A 12840-nucleotide genomic window follows, 5' to 3' on the forward strand; every position below is an offset into this window, starting at 1 on the left:
AGAAAAAAAAAAAGAAAAGAAAAATGGTGAAAAAAAAGAAAAGAAAAAAAAAAGAAAAAGCAAGCAGAAAAAGCCAAAAGCTCTTAAAACCAAAAGGCAAGAGCAAAAAGCCAATAGCCCTTAAAACCAAAAGGCAAGGGTAATAAAAAGGATCTAAGGCTTTGAGCATCAGTGGATAGGAGGGCCTAAAGGAATAAAATCCTGGCCTAAGCGGCAAAACCAAGCTGTCCCTAAACCATGTGCTTGTGGCGTGAAGGTGTCAAGTGAAAACTTGAGACTGAGCGGTTAAAGTCAAGGTCCAAAGCAAAAAGAAGAGTGTGCTTAAGAACCCTGGACACCTCTAATTGGGGACTCTAGCAAAGTTGGGTCACAATCTGAAAAGGTTCACTCAGTTATGAGTCTGTGGCATTTATGTATCCGGTGGTAATACTGGAAAACAAAGTGCTTAGGGCCACGGCCAAGACTCATAAAGTAGCTGTGTTCAAGAATCAACATACTGAACTAGGAGAATCAATAACACTATCTGAATTCTGAGTTCCTATAGATGCCAATCATTCTGAACTTCAATGGATAAAGTGAGATGCCAAAACTATTCAAGAGGCAAAAAGCTACTAGTCCCGCTCATCTAATTGGAGCTAAGTTTCATTGATATTTGGAATTTATAGTATATTCTCTTCTTTTTATCCTATTTGATTTTCAGTTGCTTGGGGACAAGCAACAATTTAAGTTTGGTGTTGTGATGAGTGGTGCGCAGAAATTGTGATTACACTTTGATTATGTAAAATTCATTGCTCTTTCTTTCCCTGGCAATGGCGCCAAAAACATGATGCCAATACCATGGTTCACAACTTCGCACAACTAACCAGCAAGTGCACTGGGTCGTCCAAGTAATACCTTACGTGAGTAAGGGTCGAATCCCACGGAGATTGTTGGTATGAAGCAAGCTATGATCACCTTGTAAATCTCAGTCAGGCGGATATAAAATAGTAATGGGGTTTTCGAAAATAATTAATAAAATAGGGATAGAAATACTTATGTAAATCATTGGTGAGAATTTCAGATAAGCGAATAGAGATGCTTTCGTTCCTCTGAACCTCTGCTTTCCTGCTATCTTCATCCAATCAGTCTTACTCCTTTCCATGGCTGGCTTTATGTAATGCATCACCATTGTCAATGGCTACTTTCGGTCTTCTCTCGAAAAAATTATCCAAATGCCCTGTCACAGCACGGCGAATCGTCTAGAGGCATCACCCTTGTCAATGGTTACATCCTATCCTCTCAGTGAAAATGGTCAACGCACCCTGTCACGGCACGGCTATTCATTTGTCGGTTCTCGATCATGCTGGAATAGGATTTACTATCCTTTTGCGTCTGTCACTATGCCCAGCAATCGCGAGTTTGAAGCTCGTCACAGTCATTCAATCATTGAATCCTATTCGGAATACCACAGACAAGGTTTAGACTTTCCGGATTCTCTTGAATGCCACCATCATTCTAGCTTACACCACGAAGATTCCGATTAAGAGATCTAAGAGATACTCATTCAATCTAATGTAGAACGGAAGTGGTTGTTAGGCACGCGTTCATAGGGAATGATGATGATTGTCACGTTCATCACATTCAGATTGAAGTGCGAATGAATATCTTGGAAGCGAAATAAGATGAATTGAATAGAAAACAGCAGTACTTTGCATTAATCTTTGAGGAACAGCAGAGCTCCACACCTTAATCTATGGAGTGTAGAAACTCTACCGTTGAAAATACATAAGTGATAATGGAGTTCATTGGTCTCGGCCCCAGAGGGGAACCGGAGTAACCAAGACTCTGAATACAATGATAACAAGTTCTATTTATAATAAACTAGTCACTAGGGTTTACAGAAGTAAGTAATTGATGCATAAATCCACTTCCGGGGCCCACTTGGTGTGTGCTTGGGCTGAGCTTGAAGTCTACACGTGGAGAGGTTATTCTTGAACTTGAACGCCAGCTTTTGTGCCATTTTGGGCGTTGAACTCCACTTTGCAACTTGTTTCTGGCGCTGGACGCCAGAATTGGGCAGAGAGCTGGCGTTGAACGCCAGTTTGCGTCGTCTAAACTTGAGCAAAGTATGGACTATTATACATTTCTGGAAAGCCCTGGATGTCTACTTTCCAAAGCAATTGGAAGCGCGCCATTTTGAGTTCTGTAGCTCCAGAAAATCCATTTGGAGTGCAGGGAGGTCAGAATCCAACAACATCAGCAGTCCTTCTTCAACCTCTGAATCTGATTTTTGCTCAAGTCCCTCAATTTCAGCCAGAAAATACCTGAAATCACAGAAAAATACACAAACTCATAGTAAAGTCCAGAAATGTGAATTTAACATAAAAACTAATGAAAACATCCCTAAAAGTAACTAGATCCTACTAAAAACATACTAAAAACAATGCCAAAAAGCGTATAAATTATCCGCTCATCACAACACCAAACTTAAATTGTTGCTTGTTCCCAAGTAACTGAAAATCAAATAGGATAAAAAGAAGAGAATATACTATAAATTCCAAACTATCAATGAAACATAGCTTCAATCATATGAGCGGGACTTATAGCTTTTTGCCTCTTGAATAGTTTTGGCATCTCACTTTATCATTTGAGGTTCAGAATGATTGGCATCTATAGGAACTCAGAGTTCAGATAGTGTTATTGATTCTCCTAGTTCAGTATGATGATTCTTGAACACAGCTATTTTATGAGTCTTGGCCGTGGCCCTAAGCACTTTGTTTTCCAGTATTACCACCGGATACATAAATGCCACAGACACATAATTGGGTGAACCTTTTCAGATTGTGACTCAGCTTTGCTAAAGTCCCCAATTAGAGGTGTCCAGGGTTCTTAAGCACACTCTTTTTTTGCTTTGGACCTTGACTTTAACCGCTCAGTCTCAAGTTTTCACTTGACACCTACACGCCACAAGCACATGGTTAGGGACAGCTCGGTTTAGCCGCTTAGACCAGGATTTTATTCCTTTGGGCCCTCCTATCCACTGATGCTCAAAGCCTTGGGATCCTTTTTATTTGCCGTTGCCTTTTGGTTTTAAGGGTTATTGGCTTTTTGCTCTTGCCTCTTGGTTTTAAGAGCTTTGGCTTTTTCTGCTTACTTTTTCTTTTTCTTTCTATATTTTTTTTCGCCTATTTTTTTTCTGCAAGCTTTGTTCTTTGCTGCTTTTTCTTGCTTCAAGAATCATTTTTATAATTTTTCAGATTATCAAATAACATGTCTCTTTGTCATCATTCTTTCAAGAGCCAACATATTTGACATTCTTAAACAACAACTTCAAAAGACATATGCACTGTTCAAGCATACATTCAGAAAACAAGAAGCATTGTCACCACATCAATATAATTAAGCTAAGTTCAAGGATAAATTCGAAACTCATGTACTTCTTGTTCTTTTGAATTAAAACATTTTTCATTTAAGAGAGGTGATGGATTCATAGGACATTCATAACTTTAAGACATAGTTACTAACTACTAATGATCATGTAATGAAGACACAAACATAGATAAGCACATAGTATAGAAAATGAAAAACAGAAGAAATAAGGACAAGGAATGAATCCACCTTAGTGATGGTGGCGTTTCCTTCTTGAGGAACCAATGATGTCCTTGAGCTCTTCTATGTCTCTTCCTTGTCTTTGTTGCTCCTCCCTCATTGCTTTTTGATCTTCTCTTATTTCATGAAGGATGATGGAGTGCTCTTGATGTTCCACCCTTAGTTGTCCCATATTGGAACTCAATTCTCCTAGGGAGGTGTTGATTTGCTCCCAATAGTTTTGTGGAGGAAAATGCATTTGAGGCATCTCTGGGATCTCATGGTGATGAGCTTCATACGCCTCTTGAGCTCCATGAATGGGCTCTCTTGCTTGCTCCATCTTTTTCTTAGTGATGGGCTTGTCCTCTTTAATGAGGATATCTCCCTCTATGTCAACCCCAGCCGAATTGCATAGGTGGCAAATGAGGTGAGGAAAGGCTAACCTTGCCATAGTGGAGGACTTGTCAGCCACCTTGTAGAGTTCTTGAGGTATAATCTCATGAACTTCCACCTCTTCTCCAATCATGATGCTATGGATCATGATGGCCCGGTCTATAGTAACTTCAGACCGGTTGCTAGTGGGAATGATTGAGCATTGAATGAACTCCAACCATCCTCTAGCTACAGGCTTAAGGTCCAGTCTTCTTAGTTGAACCGGTTTGCCTTTTGAGTCAATTTTCCATTGAGCTCCTTCTACACATATGTCCATAAGGACTTGGTCCAACCTTTGATCAAAGTTGACTCTCCTTGTATAGGGGCGTGCGTTCTCTTCCATGTTTGGCAAGTTGAACGCCAACCTCATATTTTCTGGACTAAAATCTAAGTATTTTCCCCGAACCATTGTAACATAGTTCTTTGGATCCGGGTTCTTACTTTGATCATGGTTCTTGGTGATCCATGCATTGGCATAGAACTCTTGAACCATTAGGACGCTGACTTGTTGGATGGGATTTGTTAGAACTTCCCAACCTCTTCTTTGAATTTCATGTCGGATCTCCGGATACTCATTTCTTTTGAGTATGAAAGGGACCTCGGGGATCACCTTCTTCTTGGCCACAACATCATAGAAGTGGTCTTGATGGGCTTTGGAGATGAACCTTTCCATCTCCCATGACTCGGAGGTGGAAGCTTTTGTCTTTTCTTTTCCTTTTCTAGAGGATTCTCCGGTCTTAGGTGCCATCAATGGTAATGGAAAAACAAAAAGCTTATGCTTTTACCACACCAAACTTAGAATTTTGCTCGCCCTCGAGCAAGAAAAGAAAGAATAGATGAAGAAGAAGAAGAAATGGAGGAGAGGGAGAAGGGGTTGTGTTTCGGCCAAGAAGAGAAGAGAGGGTTGTGTTGTGTGAAAATGAGGAAGAATGGAGGGTTATATATAGGGATGGGAGGGGGGTGGAGTTTCGGCCATATAGGGTGGGTTTGGGTGGGAAATTGATTTTGAATTTTGAAGGTAGTTGGAGTTTATGAGGTAGGTTTATGGGGATGAGTGAATGGATGTGAGTGGTGAGGAGGTGATGGGGAAGAGAGATTGAGGTGATTGGTGAAGGGTTTTGGGGAAGAGTGTTTATGGGATTTTGTGAAAGAGAGTGGTGAGGGGAGAGAAGAAGTGAGTGGAGGTAGGTGGGGATTCTGTGGGGTCCACAGATCCTGAGATGATCCTGTGGGGTCCACAAATCCTGAGGTGTTCAAGGATTTACAACCTTGCACTAAATTAGGCATGTAAAATGCCCTTGCACACAACTCTGGGCGTTCAGCGCCAGGTTGGTGCCCATTTTGGGCGTTCAACGCCCATTTGTTGCCCATTTCTGGCGTTGAACGCCAAAACCATGCTTGTTTTGGGCGTTCAGCGCCAGCTCCTCTCCAGGGTGCAATTCTGGCGTTCAGCGCCCAGATGATGCCCATTTTGGGCGTTCAGCGCCTAGATACTGCCCATTTTGGGCGTTCAGCGCCAGAACCATGCTCTGTTCTGGCGTTGAACGCCAGGCAGATGCTTCCTCCAGGGTGTGATTTTTCTTCTGCTGTTTTTGATTCCGTTTTCAATTTTTATATTTATTTTGTGACTCCTCATGATCATGAACCTATAAAGACATATAACTAAGAAAAAAATATAGTTAGATAAATAAAAATTGGGTTGCCTCCCAATAAGCGCTTCTTTAATGTCAATAGCTTGACAGTGGGCTCTCATGGAGCCTCACAGATGTTCAGAGCATTGTTGAGACTCTCCAACACCAAACTTAGAGTTTGGATATGGGAGTTCAACACCAAACTTAGAGTTTGGTTGTAGCCTCCCAACACCAAACTTAGAGTTTGACTGTGGGGGCTTTGTTTGACTCTGCTTTGAGAGAAGCTTTTTCTGCTTCCGCTCCATGGATGTAGAGAGAGATCCTTGAGTTGTAAACACAAGGTTGTCTTTATTTATTTGAAGGATCAATTCTCCTCTGTCCACGTCAATCACAGCTCTTGCTGTGGCTAGGAAAGGTCTTCCTAGGATGATGGATTCATCCTCTTCCTTTCCAGTATCTAAGACTATGAAATCAGCAGGGATGTAAAGGCCTTCAACCTTTACTAACACGTCCTTGTCCATAAGCCTGTTTTCTTGAATTATCTGCCATCTCTAATGAGATTTTAGCAGCTTGCACCCCATAGATTCCCAGTTTCTCTATTACAGAGAGGGGCATGAGGTTTATTCCTGAACCAAGGTCACACAGAGCCTTAAAGATCATGGTACCTATGGTACAAGGTATTATGAACTTTCCAGGATCCTGTTTCTTCTGAGGCAATGTCAGTTGGTCCAGATCACTTAGTTCATTGGTGAACAAGGGAGGTTCATCTTCCCAAGTTTCAATGCCAAATAATTTAGCATTCAGCTTCATGATTGCACCAAGGAACTTGGCATCTTGCTCTTCAGTAACATCCTCATTCTCTTCAGAAGAGGAATACTCATCAGAGCTCATGAATGGCATAAGGAGGTTCAATGGAATCTCTATGGTCTTTAGATGAGCCTCAGATTCCTTTGGTTCCTCAGAGGGAAGCTCCTTATTGGTCACTGGACGTCCCAGGAGGTCTTCCTCCTTGGGATTCACGTCCTCTCCTTCCCTTACAGGTTTGGCCATGGTGCTTATGTCAATGGCCTTGCACTCTCCTTTTGGATTCTCTTCTGTATTGCTTGGGAGAGTACTAGGAGGGATTTCAGTGATTCTTTTACTCAGCTGGCCCACTTGTGCTTCCAAATTTCTAATGGAAGACCTTGTTTCATTCATGAAACTTACAGTGGCCTTGGATAGATCAGAGACCAAGTTTGCTAAGCTAGATGGATTCTGCTCAGAATTCTCTGTCTGTTGCTGAGTGGATGATGGAAAAGGCTTGCTATTGCTAAACCTGTTTCTACCACCATTATTAAAGCCTTGTTGAGGCCTTTGATCCTTCCATGAGAGATTTGGATGATTTCTCCATGATGGATTATAGGTGTTTCCATAAGGCTCACCTAAGTAATTCACCTCTGCTATTGCAGGGTTCTCAGGATCATAAGCTTCTTCTTCAGAAGATGCCTCTTGAGTACTGTTGGATGCAGCTTGCATTCCATTCAGACTCTGAGAAATCATATTGACTTGCTGAGTCAATATTTTGTTCTGAGCCAATATGGCATTCAGAGTATCAATTTCAAGAACTCCCTTCTTCATAGGCGTCCCATTATTCACAGGATTCCTCTCAGAAGTGTACATGAACTGGTTATTAGCAACCATGTCAATGAGTTCTTGAGCTTCTGTAGGCGTTTTCTTTAGGTGAATGGATCCACCTGCAGAAGTATCCAATGACATCTTTGATAGCTCAGATAAACCATCATAGAATATATCCAGGATGGTCCATTCTGAAAGCATGTCAGAAGGACACTTTTTGGTCAGCTGCTTGTATCTTTCCCAAGCTTCATAGAGGGATTCACCTTCCTTCTGTCTGAAGGTCTGAACATCCACTCTAAGCTTGCTCAGCTTTTGAGGAGGAAAGAACTTGGCTAAGAAAGCCGTGACCAGCTTATCCCAAGAGTTCAGGCTGTCTTTGGGTTGAGAGTCCAACCACACTCTAGCTCTGTCTCTTACAGCAAAAGGGAAAAGCATGAGCCTGTAGACTTCAGGATCTACTTCATTAGTCTTAACAGTATCACAGATCTGCAAGAATTCAGTTAAGAACTAAAAAGGATCTTCAGATGGAAGTCCATGAAACTTGCAGTTCTGCTGCATCAGAGAAACTACCTGAGGTTTCAGCTCAAAATTGTTTGCTCCAATGGCAGGAATGGAGATGCTTCTTCCATGTAAATTGGAATTAGGTGCAGTAAAGTCACCAAGCATTCTCCTTGCATTATTGTTGTTGGGTTCGGCTGCCATCTCCTTTACTTGTTCGAAATTTTCAATAAGGTTGTCTCTGGATTATTGTAATTTAGCTTCTCTTAGTTTTCTCTTCAGAGTCCTTTCAGGTTCTGGATCAGCTTCAACAAGAATGCCTTTTTCTCTGTCCCTGCTCATAAGAAAGAGAAGAGAAAAAGAAAAGAAGAGGAATCCTCTATGTCACAGTAAAGAGGTTCCTTATTGTTAGTAGAAGAAGAAAAGGAATATGGGTGAAGAAAAATGAAGAATCCAAACACAAGGGTAAGGATAGGAGCAGTGATGTGAGATGAAGAGAAGTGTTAGTCGATGAATAAATAAATAGAATAGGATGAGAGAGGGAGAGGATTTTCAAAAATAGTTTTTGAAAAAGAGTTAGTAATTTTCGAAAATGAAAATAAAAAAAATTAAAATAATTAGTTAATTAAAAAGAAATTTTTTGAAAAAGGGGGAGATATTTTCGAAAAATAGAGAGAGAGTTAGTTAGGTGGTTTTGAAAAAGATAAGAAACAAACAAAAAGTTAGTTAGTTAGTTGAAACAAATTTTGAAAATCAATTTTGAAAAGATAAGGAGATAAGAAGTTAGAGAAGATATTTTGAAATCAAATTTTAAAAAAAAATAAGATAGGAAGATATTTTTGAAAAGATATGATTGAAATTAGTTTTGAAAAAGATTTGATTTTTAAAATCACAATTAATGACTTGATTCACAAGAAATCACAAGATATGATTCTAGAACTTAAAGTTTGAATCTTTCTTAACAAGTAAGTAACAAACTTGAAATTTTTGAATCAAAACATTAATTGGTGATGTTATTTTCGAAAATTTGATATAAAAATAAGAAAAATATTTTTGAAAAATGTTTTTAGAATTTTCGAAAATAACTAAGAAAATTGAAAAAGATTGGTTTTTGAAAAAGATTTTGAAAAAGATAAGATTTTTAAATTGAAAATTTGATTTGACTCATAAAAACAACTAGATTTTAAAAATTTTTGAAAAAGTCAAATCTAATTTTCAAATTTATGAGAGAGAAAAAGGGAAAGATATTTTTTTAATTTTTGAATTTTTAATGATGAGAGAGAAAAACAAGAAAAATGATGCAATGCATGAAAGTTATGGATCAAAATAATGAATGCATGCAAGAATGCTATGAATGTCAAGATGAACACCAAGAACACTATGAAGATCATGATGACCATCAAGAACACATTTTTGAAAAATTTTTAATGCAAAGAAAACATGCAAGACACCAAACTTAGAAATCTTTAATGCTTAGGCACTAAGAATTCAAGAATGCATATGAAAAACAAGAAAAGACACAAAACATGCAAATGCAAAGATCAAACAAGAAGACTTACCAAGAACAACTTGAAGATCATGAAGAACATTATGAATGCATGAAAATTTTTGAAAAATGCAAGATGCACATGCAATTGACACCAAACTTATAACATGACTCAAGACTTAAGCAAGAAACATGAAAATATTTTTGATTTTTATGATTTTCTAATTTTTTTGTATATTTTTTTTTTTTTTTCGAAAACAAAATGAGAAAATTTTGAAAGAGTTTTGAAAAATTTTTGAAAAGAAAACAAAAAGAAAATTACCTAATCTGAGCAACAAGATGAACCGTCAGTTGTCCAAACTCGAACAATCCCCAGCAACGGCGCCAAAAACTTGGTGTGCAGAAATTGTGATTACACTTTGATTATGTAAAATTCATTGCTCTTTCTTTCCCTGGCAATGGCGCCAAAAACATGATGCCAATACCATGGTTCACAACTTCGCACAACTAACCAGCAAGTGCACTGGGTCGTCTAAGTAATACCTTACGTGAGTAAGGGTCGAATCCCACGGAGATTGTTGGTATGAAGCAAGCTATGGTCACCTTGTAAATCTCAGTCAGGAGGATATAAAATAGTAATGGGGTTTTCGAAAATAATTAATAAAATAGGGATAGAAATACTTATGTAAATCATTGGTGAGAATTTCAGATAAGCGAATAGAGATGCTTTCGTTCCTCTGAACCTCTGCTTTCCTGCTATCTTCATCCAATCAGTCTTACTCCTTTCCATGGTTGGCTTTATGTAATGCATCACCATTGTCCATGGCTACTTTCGGTCTTCTCTCGGGAAAATGATCCAAATGCCCTGTTACGGCACGGCTAATCGTCTGGAGGCATCACCCTTGTCAATGGTTACATCCTATCCTCTCAGTGAAAATGGTCAACGCACCCTGTCACGGCACGGCTATTCATCTGTCGGTTCTTGATCATGCTGGAATAGGATTTACTATCCTTTTGCGTCTGTTACTACGCCCAGCAATCGCGAGTTTGAAGCTCGTCACAGTCATTCAATCATTGAATCCTACTCGGAATACCACAGACAAGGTTTAGACTTTTCGGATTCTCTTGAATGCCGCCATCATTCTAGCTTACACCACGAAGATTCCGATTAAGAGATCTAAGAGATACTCATTCAATCTAATGTAGAACGGAAGTGGTTGTCAGGCACGCGTTCATAGGGAATGATGATGATTGTCACGTTCATCACATTCAGATTGAAGTGCGAATGAATATCTTGGAAGCGAAATAAGATGAATTGAATAGAAAACAGCAGTACTTTGCATTAATCTTTGAGGAACAGCAGAGCTCCACACCTTAATCTATGGAGTGTAGAAACTCTACCGTTGAAAATACATAAGTGATAATGGAGTTCATTGGTCTTGGCCCCAGAGGGGAACCGGAGTAACCAAGACTCTGAATACAATGATAACAAGTTCTATTTATAATAAACTAGTCACTAGGGTTTACAGAAGTAAGTAATTGATGCATAAATCCACTTCCGGGGCCCACTTGGTGTGTGCTTGGGCTGAGCTTGAAGTCTACACGTGGAGAGGTCATTCTTGGAGTTGAACGCCAGCTTTTGTGCCATTTTGGGCGTTGAACTCCACTTTGCAACTTGTTTCTGGCGCTGGACGCTAGAATTGGGCAGAGAGCTGGCGTTGAACGCCAGTTTGTGTCATCTAAACTTGGGCAAAGTATGGACTATTATACATTTCTGGAAAGCCCTGGATGTCTACTTTCCAACGCAATTGGAAGCGCGCCATTTTGAGTTCTGTAGCTCTAGAAAATCCATTTTGAGTGCAGAGAGGTCAGAATCCAACAACATCAGCAGTCCTTCTTCAACCTCTGAATCTGATTTTTGCTCAAGTCCCTCAATTTCAGCCAGAAAATACCTGAAATCACAGAAAAATACACAAACTCATAGTAAAGTCCAGAAATGTGAATTTAACATAAAAACTAATGAAAACATCCCTAAAAGTAACTAGATCCTACTAAAAACATACTAAAAACAATGCCAAAAAGCGTATAAATTATCCACTCATCAATGAGCGGATAATTTATATGCTTTTTGGCATTGTTTTTACATAGTTTTTAGTATGATTTAGTTAGTTTTTAGTATATTTTTATTAGTTTTTAAATAAAAATCACATTTCTGGACTTTACTATGAGTTTGTGTATTTTTCTGTGATTTCAGGTATTTTCTGGCTGAAATTGAGGGACCTGAGCAAAAATCTTATTCAGAGGCTGAAGAAGGACTGCAGATGCTGTTGGATTCTGACCACCCTGCACTCAAAGTGGATTTTCTGGAGCTAGAGGAGTCCAAATGGTGCGCTCTAAATTGCATTGGAAAGTAGACATCCAGGGCTTTCCAGCAATATATAATAGTCTATACTTTGCCCAAGTTTAGATGACGCAAACTGGTGTTCAACGCCAGCTCTCTGCCCTATTCTGGAGTTAAACGCCAGAAACAGGTTGCAAAGCAGAGTTAAACGCCAGAAACAAGTTACAAACTGGCGTTTAACTCCAAGGAAGACCTCTACACATGAAAGCTTCAACGCTCAGCTCAAGCACACACAAAGTGGGCCCCAGAAGTAGATTTCTGCATCAATTACTTATCTCTGTAAACCCTAGTAACTAGTTTAGTATAAATAGGACTTCTTACTATTGTATTTACATCTCGGGACGTTTAGTTCTTAGATCATGGAGGCTGGCCATTCGGCCATGTCTGGACCTTGTTCTTATGTATTTTCAACGGTAGAGTTTCTACACACCATAGATTAAGGTGTTGAGCTCTGCTGTTCCTCATGAATTAATGCAAAGTACTATTGTTTTTCTATTCAACTCAAGCCTATTTCTTATCTAAGATATACACTTGTTCTTCAACCTGAGGAAGGTGATGATCCATGACACTCATCACCATTCTCACCTATGAACGCGTGCCTGACAACCACTTCCATTCTACTTGCAATAGCTTGAGTGCATATCTCTTAGCCTCCTGGTTCATGACGCATGGTTGCCTCGCCTGACAACCGAGCCTTCCATTCCATGAGATCAGAGTCTTCGTGGTATAGGCTAGAATTATTGGCGGCCATTCTTGAGATCCGGAAAGTCTAAACCTTGTCTGTGGTATTCCAAGTAGGATCTGGGAAGGGATGGCTGTGACGAGCTTCAAACTCGCGAGTGCTGGGCGTAGTGACAGACGCAAAAGGATTACTGAATCCTATACTAGTATGATCGAGAACCGACAGATGAATAGCCGTGCGGTGACAGCGCATTTTGGACCATTTTCACTGAGAGGACGGGATGTAGCCATTGACGACAGTGATGCCCTACACAAGCCTGCCATGGAAAGGAGTAGGAATGATTGGATGGAGACAGCAGGAAAGCAGAGGTTCAGGAGGAACGAAAGCATCTCTATATGCTTATCTGAAATTCTCACCAATGAATTACATAAGTATCTCTATCCCATTTTATATTTTAATTATATTTTAATTATTAAAACTCTATAACCATTTGAATCCGCCTGACTGAGATTTACAAGGTGACCATAGC

The 12840-nt window shown here is 39.6% G+C and overlaps 1 non-coding gene across 1 annotated transcript; it reads left to right on the plus strand.

Annotated features, from left to right (window-relative positions):
* Window positions 1-7439: 7439 nt before the first annotated feature.
* Window positions 7440-7547, plus strand: LOC148575846 (small nucleolar RNA R71). Its single transcript, XR_015904198.1, has one exon. It is a non-coding gene; the product is annotated as a small nucleolar RNA R71 (small nucleolar RNA).
* Window positions 7548-12840: the final 5293 nt, after the last annotated feature.

The sequence above is a fragment of the Arachis ipaensis genome, chromosome B1 (genome assembly GCF_059453495.1).
Source record: "Arachis ipaensis isolate K30076 ecotype BB chromosome B1, ASM5945349v1, whole genome shotgun sequence".
Taxonomy (NCBI): domain Eukaryota; kingdom Viridiplantae; phylum Streptophyta; class Magnoliopsida; order Fabales; family Fabaceae; genus Arachis; species Arachis ipaensis.